At 40.0% G+C, this 12524-nt stretch overlaps 1 pseudogene; it reads left to right on the top strand.

The window, feature by feature from the left end:
* Positions 1 to 1390: 1390 nt before the first annotated feature.
* On the top strand, positions 1391 to 5811 carry LOC132884615 (uncharacterized; annotated as a pseudogene).
* The last annotated feature ends 6713 nt before the right edge of the window (positions 5812 to 12524 follow it).

Raw genomic sequence — 12524 nt, 5'->3', positions numbered from 1 at the left:
TTGAAAATGGTCAGAGACTGAAAATGGTCTAAAATTGTCACCGCTCAACAGGGCATCACACAATACAGAATTTTTTGTGAAAGTTGTCTGGGTTTGTTATTTAGCAAACCTCATTGCCACTTAAACCATGGGTTAAGTATATGATAATATAGACCCCTTTGCAGTAAACATCATTCATACATAAGAGGAAATTGCACGTGCAGCCTGGACCCAAAAAAGACTCAGCGACGGTAGAGACGAGAAGAAATATTTGGAAGAAATGCCTAGTTGTTGTGTTGTCGGGGGTCAGAATCGTAGCAGTGATGGGGTTAAAATGTACAGAATTCCAGCAGGATCTCACCCATTCCAAAAAAATCGCCGACGTCTATGGCTACAAGCCATCAAACATGTAGACTGGGATGAAAGCACCATCAAAAATGCACAGGTTTGCAGCGCCCACTTCATCACAGGTAAGATCAGGCTATTTATTAAATCTTTCTTTTTTATTCTTTCTAGTCTTCGTTTATTGATGTAGCAAAATACTTTGGTAACGTTTGTCTGATTAGCTGGGTCATAGTTACACAATGTAATGAATATTGTTAGCATGTTAACTTAGCTTTGCATGCAATTTTGTTTGTAGGAGAGCTCTCGCTTGACTCAAGCAGTCCAGATTTTGTGCCATCATTATTTGTGTATGCTGAAAATCACAATTTTAAAGCAAGGATGGAAAGGTAAAATTGTGTGCCCTCACTCTAAATGCCAACTTACGTTGACTGCTCTAACCTAGCTCCCGCCCCGTTCAGTTTCATTTCTGCTCTCTGCCTCTCGCTTTTTACGCAGCTCTGATTTCTCTTAGCTGCACTCTTTACACTATCATTCCTTTCATGCCATTACCTCCTGCAAATTGCTGTTTAGTGTTGGTATTTGCTGTTGTAGCTAAAGCCACATTGCCATCACACCACTGGCATAATTTGATTAAAACAAAATGAATATGAATGTCCCATTGTTAATCAAGTTGTAGTCTCGCTGTAACCAGAATGTTGATGGCAGGCTACTTTTGTAAATAGTTTTTTTTTTTTTTTGAGTTTGACATTTTTTGTAAATAGTATGACTGCCTTCAGGTATCAGAGGCAAACTTACTAACATCGTCCGTCCACTCTTTAATTAAATACGGATCCGGTAGGCGATGTCCACTTGTTAGAGTTAACTTAGCATTCTCGATCTTGTAACGACAATTGTTTTGCATAATCTGACAGCTCATAATGCCGGTCTATGGGCAGCGCCATTGTTTCTGAGTCCAGGCTGCGCGCGCATCCTGGCAACGATCGGTTTGTTTACAAACATGCGAAGGGGTCTATAGTTTCATTCCACTCCCTCCCCCTACTTTCTCCACCGGGGGCAGTTTTAGGACATGTTGCTGAAAGTGAAATACCTCAGTGTAAATAAGTACATCAAATTGCACGCAGGCTTCACTTATGTAGAATTCATCAGTGAAGGTAAGATATCCTTAGAGGCCGAACAAAATATGTTGCCCATATATCAGCTGATCAAATCACAAGACTCTATGTAGCTCATCTATAGAATTGGCAAGCCACCACCGTCATTTTGTATGCAGCGAATTAGCATTTTGAACGTTCTGGCTCCCAACGAAAAATTCCTATGAGAAAATGAATGACATCACAGGAAACCAACAAAATAGTGCAGCGGATGGTTAATTAACAGTCTGAGTGCCTCCGCATTCGTTGCACGTCAATAAAAACTACATGTTTCACGTGTGTGTATGGTCTTCAGACCTGTTATATCTCAGATATCTGACTGTTGCTATACCTTTGCTATCAGGAAGCCAGACTGGACTACAGGAATCCCTCGTCCCAGGTCGCTTTGCTAGTGCGTCACCAAAGCAGCAGAAGCTAACTGTAGTTAGCTTTACGATTGATAATCGTATGTTTTCTCACAACAATCACGGAGTTAACTTAGGTTAACATACTGATTATAGAAGAGTTTAATCACTATAGTCTGTAGATTAGTGTGAACGGGCTGTTTAAGGGACTATGGATGTAAGGATAAGATACATGAAAATGAGGTAAGTAAGTAAAGAGTTATTCAGTAACCATGCATACCAATCTCGAGTCCGAGGCTTGCCACTCGCGCCAACCGACACTCTGTAATTCGCTAGATTTCCTGCTTTAGCTTTTTGGTAGCAACATTGTGATTTTGACAAAACAAACGTAACATTTTGTTCAAAAATCAAACGAGAGATGTATTTTAACTCTGCAGACCGAATGCGGAGGTCGTCTACTCACGTGCTTTCGCTCACACCTTATTTGTGCCGGGTATGCAAAAGGACCATTCATTTTCCCATAGGGATTTTCACCTTGGCAACCTGGGGGCGTTAAATGCTAACACGAAAAACTACAAGCTACCGGTTTTCTTGCCAACTCTATTTAAAAACTATTTAACTGTTAACACAGTTTATTGTAATGTGTCACGTATTTAAAAAAAACTTTTATTAATGACAGTTCATACTGGAAACATCAACCTTGGTTAGTACAGGGCAGTATAATTGTTGCTGCAGACGTGTTTAATTTAGTCTACCATTTTAAAGACAGGGAAGTGCAGAGTTACTGACCCAAGATACAGTACCATAATACTGCTCTTAATAAATACTAGCCTAAAATAAAAAAAAAGATAAAAGCATGTTGATCAGTTATTCAGTCTGTTTCAGGTGACTTTATGGTTACATTCTCTCTTTCTACAGCCAAAACCAAGTTTGGACTTCCGGATGCTGCTCATCTTGACATTTTCGATGAAACTGACACAGCAGTTGACGAAGACATTTTTCTTGAGTTATTGGAGGCCCATCCAGACCTATGCCTGACAGTACGTCAAAGGATTTCAGATGAAGGTAGATGTTATCATAAAAACGTACGTTGTCAGTGAATAGCCCAGTCAATGTAGAGCCAAGTTTTTGCTCCTTGATGCAGATGATATTGACCTTTCTTTATGCAATGTACATGGCAATGGACAGGGTTGGGCCATATTTGTGTAGAATGTTGTTGGAACACGAACATGGCAATTGTTGTGTAATTATTAATGGAAATGTGAAAGAGTAATGAAAGTTAACCAAATGATCTCTTGTAAAGATTTTTCTCCTTTAGCTCATTCTACACCATCTTCCTCGGATACAGTATCTTACCTCACGGATACCATATCATTTTCATCAAGTGACAGTGACCTAAAGGAACAGGGCATTCCCGCAGGCCGCATTAGATCCAGCAAAGAAGACATGGGCAGTTCTGCAGTAAAGGTTTCTGTGTCAGAGGCTGCAAAAGAGGTAATTGAGAATAAAAAATGTCTTATGCATTTTTGAGTTGACACCATTTATAAATTGTTATTCTGAATTGAAATTCAAAACATGTGGTTCCCAACTTGCCCATTATGAAAGTAAATGTTATTGATTTGCTTCTTGCCAGATGTTTGTCTTTCACTTGTTTTTTGACATTCCTCTAAACTTTAACCTTTACCTACAAACGTGATGTGGTATGTGTTTTCTCTCTGATTTTACATAATAGAGAGAATTGAACACCAATTTGGTTTTTTTTGTTGCTGTTTTTTTTTTCCCTTTTATATGAGCAGATGGTTGAAAACGCCTTGAATAGGAAGACTGGCGGAGAGGATATTCTGGAAGAATACATGGCAGAAAATTCACTGAGCCACCGCACCCGGAGACAGCTTGTTAACATACTATATTGGCAAGTGATATGACCGAGAGACAGTAATAAAATGTAATGAAGTAATAGAAATGTAATGAAGGGCCATATACTGTATTCTTGTAATGTATACTGTAACTTCGAAAAGTAAAACTGACTCAACATTGTCATTTGTCTTTTCTCTATAGCAGGATTCCCTCCCGTCAGCAAAGGGAGAAGTATGCCCTTGGAATTATTACACTCTTTCCTTCACTGAAGGATCCCTTTTCTCCAAAGGACTACTGTATGTAAGTCATGCAATGATGGTAAAGCAGCACAGATTTAGTTTAAGTTTAAGTTAAGTTTAACTACAGTAGCTAAAAAGTGAAATGATTCTTTTGTGAAATTCTGTGGTTGGTCTTAATTTCTCTTTGATAGTGACTACTAATATATTGTCATATAACTGCATTTGAAATTGTGGAGTATTTTAAGTCCATGTTGTTTAAGATGCGAAATCACAATCAATGATGGGGTCCTGATTGAAAGTGACTCAGGGTATATTGCACATTAATTTGAAAATAGAAAACCTGTTACATAATAATAGTTCTTTTGTTTCCTTTTGCTGCATCTTCACATGCTATAAGATCATATTTGATGTTCATTTTCTTTGTTTAAATGTAACAGGAGCATTTCTACGATGGGGTGAAAGGCACTGGATATTTAGCGTGGCGCCTCAAGACCATGTCCAGGTCTACAACCAAACGGCCAGTGAAGGAAGTCTCAGTGCCTCAAGAACAAGGGCCAAAGCGCCGAAGATCAGCAACCACACTGCCTCAGCAACTTGATGGAGATGCCTGTAAGGAGGCCATTTCATTTCTTGTTCACTCTCCTGATGAAGCAAGTGTATTTCAGAAGATGAAAATGACGTTCCAACATTGCCAGGACCTGGTGCATGATCCACAAAGAACTGCAGATGTCTTCAAAACATTTCCACGCTTTTTGGATGTCAAAGGACTAGTAAGTCATACTTTTGACATTTTCAACTCTAGTCTTTATCATTGTTTTGCTCACTTGGATGGTAGCAGTAAAAGACGTGATCATTGGTCATCCCGGTCTCCTGGTGTATCCCATACTGGTCAAAATCACTTAATGTAACATTAACAATGCTGAGCCCTGCCTTTATATATATATGCTTGTGTATGATCAACAGGTCAATCAAGACTTCCTGCTGCTGTTTGGTGCTGAAACAGCCACCAAGTTGCTTGAGAAGTGGGACACCTCATTCAAGCCAAAGGTTATCAAAGAGGCCAAACACCTGACTCAGTCAACTGACCTGTGTCGTCTGCTAAAAGCTGCTGAGAAACTCACAGAGAATGATGAAAATGGTATGCTTCACAGCATGCTTGTTTGATATTACTAATATTTATTTTTACATTTTCATTTTATAAATTGTTTTATAAATTCCACTCCAGACAGACTGGGACAGTGACATGGCTTCTCTGCTGCTGCTACTGCTTCATCATTTGCCACCCACAGCTGGACGGAAGAGGAGGACCAAAATAAGTCCAAGTGATGCAGCAGACAAAATGGTGCACTTTCACAAGGTAAATATGTTGCCTCACTTTAAAATCCTACAAGACACTTTTTCAGCCCTGCACTTTCTAGTTTTTCCTCTCCACGTGAAGTATGTTTTTGACAAGACTTAGTACGTAGTAGTAAGTTAGTAGTAAGGCACATGATCTCAACCTAAAGGGGTGGTTTATACTCAGCATTACTGAAAAGTCTATGTGATTTTTTTTATCTCATTTGTTTTTAGTCATGCTGCAGCATTGATGAACACCTGCAAGAAAGAGATGGTAAACAACCATATATCCTCGCTGTTGGCTGAACCCAGAGCAGGATTGACACCTTCTACATCGCAGTGGACAAACAGCTCATCCCCTGCCAAGCCACCAGCTCACTAAGTGCTTTTGACGAACTTTTCAAATCCCACTACGTGTTCAACTTATCTTACGACGAGTCACTGGTTCATCTCTACAGTTTTGTGCAGACTACCATATTCAACATTGATGCTACATCAACAGACGAGTCACCGTGTATTCGTGAGTTGTGTGCCAAAATTCTGAATGAGAACAATGTTTAAATGTTTTATCTGTCAAACTCTGCATAGCACCAGTCAGGCTTTGATAAGTCATTTACGACTAGGCCACAGTTTTTATCCGAGCACCAAATTTAAGTTGGCTTGTTCACAAGATAGTTGTGGGCGTCAGTTCACTACATATTCTGGTTTAAAAAAAATTTAAATAGTGTTCATGATGAAGATCGTTGTCAAAGTGGTGATGCAGAAACGTCAGTCATTTCAGGATGATTTTGACAGTTTACAAGATACAGATATCTTATTATTTTGTTATCAATTATCATATTCTTATTGTTATCATTATTTGTTATTATTTGCTATTGTTAATTTTGTTATTCTCTAATTTGTTAAATTTGTATTAACTACTTGTTAATTTAAATGGGGGAAGACTTAGGCCCTGTCCACACGGCAACGGATTCAGGTGAATCTGATAAAATTGTTTATCGTTTCGGCCTGGCATCCACACGGCACCAGCGTTTTGGGTGCCCCAAAACGAAATCTTTTGAGAACGGGTTCCAGAGTGAAAAAATCTGGCAACGGCGCCGTTGCGAAGTCGTCTGGATGAGTAGAACGGATTTGTTTACGATGACGTCACAACCACATGACTGTCAGTGCTTCACGCCGGGTAGAAGTGTAACGAACTCGATGAGAGTTGTCAACAAATCCTATAACTTGGTTCATGAAACGCGCTTACAAAATATTTTCACTGTGAATATTTATTGTGTAATGGTGCAAAGTGAGAGAGAGAGAGAGAGAGAGAGAGAGAGAGAGAGAGAATAGCCCTTAGGGCAGAGTCTTTAGTCCAAACACTGCGGAAGCAGTACCAAACCGCGCACCGCCCGTGCGCTTTCCAAAAACAAAAACAATCCTGCCAGCAAAAATAGGAAAAAAAAAGGAGCGATCTCACCTCTTCAGATGTTGGTTTAAGTCCAACAATACATTCCTCAAAAAGGGCATAGAAGAACAAAGTAATCCATCAACGTGTAGCATTCAATTTATTCCGGACCATTAAAGAATTCTGGAGGATATCAGAATGTTGGCGTACCGGCTTCCATCTACCCCCGTTCATTCCTCTTTCCGCGTCTTTCGTTTTACGCTACTGATTAATAATCAAAACTTTATGTGGCTGATGCTACAGAAGAAGGGGTTTATGCGCATGCGTCTACTTCTTCTATTGTTCTGGTGTCTCCGATGGGACCGTCTTACAGCGCACGTAGAGGTGTGGCATGTGTATTGCATTATTTTCAGCAAGCGTTGCGTTGCCATATGTACCTGATATTTTACTGATCCGTTGCCCATGTGGACGTGATATTTAAAAAACAAATCTCGTTGCCGTTGTCGTGTGGATGTAGCCTTAGAACAAAGCCATCGAGGCTTTTCTTCTTCCCCCAGCACGTTTTCTGTTTTGTTCCATTTATGGTTTTTTTTGTTTGTTTTTTGTAAATTTCTTTTATCATATGCAAATAAATAAAATCAAAATCAGATATAGAAGTTGCGGAAACAAGTGTCATACAGAGCCTTGAGGCTGGGTGTTCTGAAAACAATGGATCAGCTCAAAGAATGGAAGAAAAAACTAAAGCCATTTGTACTACAATTGTTCGTAAACTCAATAGTAGTTGACTGCTATTTGGCAAATAGTGTCATCACTTGTTTATGATTTGGAAGATTTTGCTGATGGACTGCACTGTCAGTTTAAGCATAAAGTACTGTCCGTTGTGCCAATAGATAATCCTGTTAGATCTACATTGGAAAAATGTCGAGACTTTTGACAACCCAGTTGAGAGCTTTGATACCGAAGCTAAAAGACATATTTCAGTGAAAAATGGGGAATTGTGGAGCCAGTGGAAAAGACTTTAGGAATTCATTATGATACAAGGTTAAATAAAAATGTGGGCACTTATGACCAGGTACCAGTGAAAGACACTTTTGTGTACATTCCAATTTTGGAAACAATCAAATTTATATGTCACAATTCTTATATTTGCGAGCTGCTTGCTAAACCATGTGTATCAAAAGAAGACAGATGTGAAGACTTCTGTGATGGAAGTTACTTTAAGTCCCATCCATCGTTTTCAAAACAACAGACTTCTTTGCAAATTCAACTTTATTACGATGATTTTGAGACTGCTAATCCACTTGGTTGTTCACAAAATTGGTTGCAATGTACTTTGTCCTCAGAAATCTGCCTCCAAAGTTAAATTCTACATTGATGAACATTCATTTGGTTGCATTGTTTCATGCAGAAGATGTGAAAAAATATGGCTTTGACCCTATTTTACAGCCTCTGATTGATGACATAAAATTATTGGAGAGTCATGGCACTGATTTACTCTTCTCATGTGAAAAGGTCCATGGCACTATACTGTATGTCAGGTAACTGGGGACAACTTGAGGATGCACACAATTTTGGGTTTTATAGAGTCTTTCAGTGGACGTTACTTTTGTCATTTGTGTTTAATTGCAAAAGATGATGCTCAGAGTGTGTATACTGAGGATGAACCAAAGATAATCTTACGAGGGAAAGAGCTTTCTGAAATGCGCTGCAGTGAGTTGCAATCTGATCCTCAAAAGCTGCATGTGTTTGGTCTAAAAAAGAATTCGACACTGAACAGTTTACAATTCTTTCATGTTTGCCAGAATTTTTCCTTGGACAATATGCATGACATTCTCGAAGGGGTGGCACAGTATGAGATAAAGTTGCTGTTGGAATATCTATCAGAAAATTTTCTGCCAAAACCTGCTCTTTTGTCACGGATCTATGCTTTTGACTATGGCTACTTGGAGTGCAAAAATCGTCCAACAAGGGTGAACTTGGACAGTAGTGGCAATAGTATAGGCCTCAACTCCATTCAGACTCTTTGTCTGGTAAGAAACATTCCTTTAATTTTTGGTGACATTGTGCCAGAAGGAAATCAGAACTGGACCTTGCTATTGCTTTTACTGCAAATAATTAACATCATATTCTCTCCGTCTGTTACACTTGGCATGACTGTGCATCTAAAGGATTTAATAATGGAACACCATGACTTGTTCAAACAGTTGTATCCAGGTAGAAACATGATTCCCAAACATCACTTTATGTTGCACTACCCAACTTGTATCAGAAAAATTGGGCTGTTACTACATGTGTGGAGTATGAGAGGTGAGGCTAAGCATAGGGTATTCAAAGACACCATTAAAAACTTTAAGAACATCACAGTGTCACTTGCCAAAAAACATCAAACATCAATAACATACAAGTGGGAGACATGTCCTTGAAGCCATGTTGAGTATGGGCCCTTGAAATCATTTAATGTTGACGATGAGGAAAATAGTGAAATGATCACCCAAGGCTTGCCTGCTGTTGCAGAAGACACTTTCTCTGCTAATTGGGTTAATATTAATGGGACTGAATATAGAGCAGGATTGGTCATTTGCTGTGGTTCTAAACACGAGGTTTTGTCGAATAAAAACAATAGTTTTGGTCAATGGTGTCACCTTCTTCATAGTTAACAAGCTTGTGGTTGAAAACTTCAATGAACATTGCCACGCCTATAAAGTGTTTGAAACGGACGAAGAAGAGGTTGTTAAAGCAGACTGTATTGAAATATACAGGCTCTTTGACCTACAAAGTGCTTATAGTGATGATGATGATGATGATGGGCTGTACATTGTGCCATTATTTTCTTTGTAAATGTACAGATGTTCCATGGCGCTTGGAATTATTAAAATGGTTATGTGATCATATTTCTGTCCCGTCCCCCCCCCCCCCCCCCCCATATAGGGTAAGATGACTTAACAAGGATTTTCACTGAATGTAACACAGTAGTCATAATTACACTTCAATGTGTTTTAGTATGACACTAAATACAAATTAGTATTTAAAAACACATATACCAGGTAGAGCACTTTAAAGTGTCATAAAATAACACTGTAAATGTTACAACCCCGATTCCAAAAAAGTTGGGACAAATTACAAATTGTAAATAAAAACGGAATGCAATAATTTACAAATCTCAAAAACTGATATTGTATTCACAATAGAACATAGACAACATATCGAATGTCGAAAGTGAGACATTTTGAAATTTCATGCCAAATATTGGCTCATTTGAAATTTCATGACAGCAACACATCTCAGAAAAGTTGGGACAGGGGCAATAAGAGGCTGGAAAAGTTAAAGGTACAAAAAAGGAACAGCTGGAGGACCAAATTGCAACTCATTAGGTCAACTGGCAATAGGTCATTAACATGACTGGGCCCATGTTTACATTAGACCGTATCAGCGGATCATCAGATTAATGTTTTTAAAACGATTAGTGTGCACACAGCAACACCAATACACGATTTGCGTGCACACAGCAACACCAATACACGGATACGCTCGGCTCTGCAGGCATCCTGCACTCCAAATCACTCCGCCCTGAACAGCGAGTGCCCTCTGGAGGGTGCGCACTCCGGCCCTGCGCAGCTCACAGAGCACGCGAGTGAAGTGCACAAGCTGTGATTCGGGACTGAGCCGCTGTGTGTGTGATCCCAGCGCATATCACTTACCACTTGCAAGTGGAAGGATGGCAAGCCTAAAGACAATCATAACTACACAATGAGCAGTATTTGCATCAGTATTTGCAGTATTTTCATACTTTTATACTCTTTAATGAAAGGTGATACAAGGCGGAAGTCCGCGCCGTTTTTCAGCAGTCGCGTCACATGACCAACGCCAGCGAATCAGGAACGTGGATGTCACAGTGACGTTGTCCAATGACGACGCCAGCTAGAGCTCAGCACAGCGTATCCGCGTATCTCAATGTTTACACAGCACCGGAGCTGACACGATCTGGATTGAATACGTGGACCCTGGCGGATTCCCGTTTCCCGGCGTTTCCAGGCAGTTTAATGTAAACGGACAGTGCATCCGCGAAGAAAACGAGACAGATACGGTCTAATGTAAACTTGGCCTGGGTATAAAAAAAGCATCTTGGAGTGGCAGCGGCTCTCAGAAGTAAAGATGGGAAGAGGATCACCAATCCCCCTAATTCTGCGCCGACAAATTGTGGAGCAATATCAGAAAAAGAGTTCGACAGTGTAAAATTGCAAAGAGTTTGAACATATCATCATCTACAGTGCATAATATCATCAAAAGATTCAGAGAATCTGGAAGAATCATACTGCATCAATTACAGCATCATGGCTGCGTAGAAGAAGGGTCCGGGTACTGAACTGGCCAGCCTGCAGTCCAGATCTTTCACCCATAGAAAACATTTGGTGCATCATAAAACGGAAGATACGACAAAAAAGACCTAAGACAGTTGAGCAACTAGAATCCTACTTTAGACAAGAATGGGTTAACATTCCTATCCCTAAACTTGAGCAACTTGTCTCCTCAGTCCCCAGACGTTTACAGACTGTTGTAAAGAGAAAAGGGGATGTCTCACAGTGGTGAACATGGCCTTGTCCCAACTTTTTTGAGATGTGTTGTTGTCATGAAATTTAAAATCACCTAATTCTCTTTAAATGATACATTTTCTCAGTTTAAACATTTGATATGTCATCTATGTTCTATTCTGAATAAAATATGGAATTTTGAAACTTCCACATCAATGCATTCCGTTTTATTTACAATTTGTACTTTGTCCCAACTTTTTTGGAATCGGGGTTGTACAAAGTAACACGCCAAGTGAAAAAGAGTTAACACAATCCAGTGTGAAAATGAACACTTGATGTTCGTCCTTCGCATGCAAAGATGACCACGACTTCTGTGACTCACTGGGGGGGGGGGGGTGAATGCGAAGATGGCTGATTAGGCCAATCTTCACCTTGAAAAGTCTGTTGCAGTGGGGACATGGGATGTGCGGGGCTGAGCCAAGGGCAGAGGTGGAACTATTGGTGTTTTTCCGTTTCTGCCGACGTAGCTCTTTCTCCCTGGTGCACCTCTCCTCAAAGGCAGTCACGCCAGATATTATGAGGGAGCGCCAGACAGGACGGTCCTCATCGGACTTTTCTCAGGATGTATACGGAATGCCGCAAAGCTTGAGGGATGCTTTCAGAGTGTCTTTGTAGCGTAGCTTCGGTCTACCAAGACAGCGCTTGCTTGTGGACAGCTCGCCATAGAGAAGTCTTTTAGGGAGACGACGGTCGTCCATGCGGTCGACTGTCGTCTCCCTGAATGAACACTTAAAAGTGTCATAAATAACACCATGAATGTTATGAAGTAACACCCCTAGTGAAAAGAGTTAACTGTATCCAGTGTAAAAGTGAACACTTAAACGTGTCCTAAACAACACCATAAATGTTATGAAGTAACACTCCCAGTGAAAACAGTTAACACCGTACAGTGTGGAAATTAACACTATGGGTGTTAGATTTTTAACACGACAATGTAGTTAAAATATTAACACTTTGCAAAGTGTTAATTTAACTCGGAACCAGTGAGAATTATATAAAATCTGGAATAGTGTTGAATTTAACACTGTGGGAGTTGAAATAACACTGGCGATTTTGCTGTGCATGCAGACACAGGGAGAACATGCAAACTCCACACAGAAAGGCCCCTCGTCGGCCATGAGGTTTGAACCCAGAACCTTCTTGCTGTGAGTGCTAACCATTGCACCACTGGATTTTAAAATACAGCTGCAATTATATGCTTGAACTCTATGTGAAGCACTTTTTTTCACTGTTCCGTTGGTTTGCTACATGCATAAAATGCTCTGTGAACATTTTGGCATTGTGCCTCTTCTGTT

This window comes from Neoarius graeffei, chromosome 4, assembly GCF_027579695.1.
Source record: "Neoarius graeffei isolate fNeoGra1 chromosome 4, fNeoGra1.pri, whole genome shotgun sequence".
NCBI lineage: Eukaryota > Metazoa > Chordata > Actinopteri > Siluriformes > Ariidae > Neoarius > Neoarius graeffei.
This window is presented reverse-complemented; position numbering and strand designations above follow the sequence as displayed.